Source organism: Crocuta crocuta, unplaced genomic scaffold (assembly GCF_008692635.1).
Source record: "Crocuta crocuta isolate KB4526 unplaced genomic scaffold, BGI_CrCroc_1.0 scaffold528, whole genome shotgun sequence".
Taxonomy (NCBI): Eukaryota; Metazoa; Chordata; class Mammalia; order Carnivora; family Hyaenidae; genus Crocuta; species Crocuta crocuta.
This window is the reverse complement of record NW_027530010.1, coordinates 221,063-221,976: the sequence shown is the minus strand read 5'-3', so window position 1 is coordinate 221,976 and position 914 is coordinate 221,063.

Sequence of the window (914 nt, the reverse complement as noted above, 5' to 3'; positions counted from 1 at the left end):
CTGGTCCCGGGTCCACGCCACCCGCCTCCTCAGGTCATCACATTCATCTCTTATTGAACCTGGTTTGTGACTTCGACTTTATCCTGGGTTACGCACGTGTGGGAACAAACAGCATGTGCAATGTTGGGCACTACAAGCAGTGTCGGGTTTCGGCCATGCCCTGGGGACCTTGAAACATTCCCTGTGGTGGGGGCAGGGGGTGACGACTATACTACATGCTCATATACTCATACAGCAGCCAGAGTGATTCTTTCCTTTTTTTTTTTAATGTGTATTTTTGAGAGACAGAGAGAGACAGAGTGTGAGTGAGGGAGGAATAGAGGGAGAGGGAGACACAGGATCTGAAGCAGGTTCCAAGCTCCGAGCTGTCAGCACAGAGCCCGGCGCAGGGCTTGAACTCACGAACCGTGAGATCGTGACCTGAGTCAGATGCTTCTGAGTCACCCAGGCGCCCAGTGATTCTTGCCAAATGTAAATCAGATCGTGTCCTTCCTTTGCCAGGAGCTCCCCATTTCCCTGATTGAAACTGAAAGTCTTTCCAGGGCTGTGAGTGCCCCACCCCCTCACTCTTCCCCAAGATCCACGTCTCCTCCTTGAGGCCTTTGCTGAATGTGGCTGTCCCTGCGAGCCTCCCGTGGCCACTTTCCTTAAAATTGAACCTCCCCAGCGGCGCTTCCTCCCTCCGGCTTCATTTCTCTGCATCGCACCTGTAACTTCTGAAATACTGTGCATTTCACTCATTGTTGGGGGTTTTCCTCAAGGCAAGCTCCCAGAGGGAGGGTCACCTCGCTGGTCACGTCGCCTGGGGCGTCCTCCGTGCCTCTCGCCGAAGGGGCGCAGAGCCGCCTGGCAGCCCTCGCGGGGTCGGAACACACTCCCGGCTCTTCCCCCCCACGCCCCGTCTACTCAGTCTC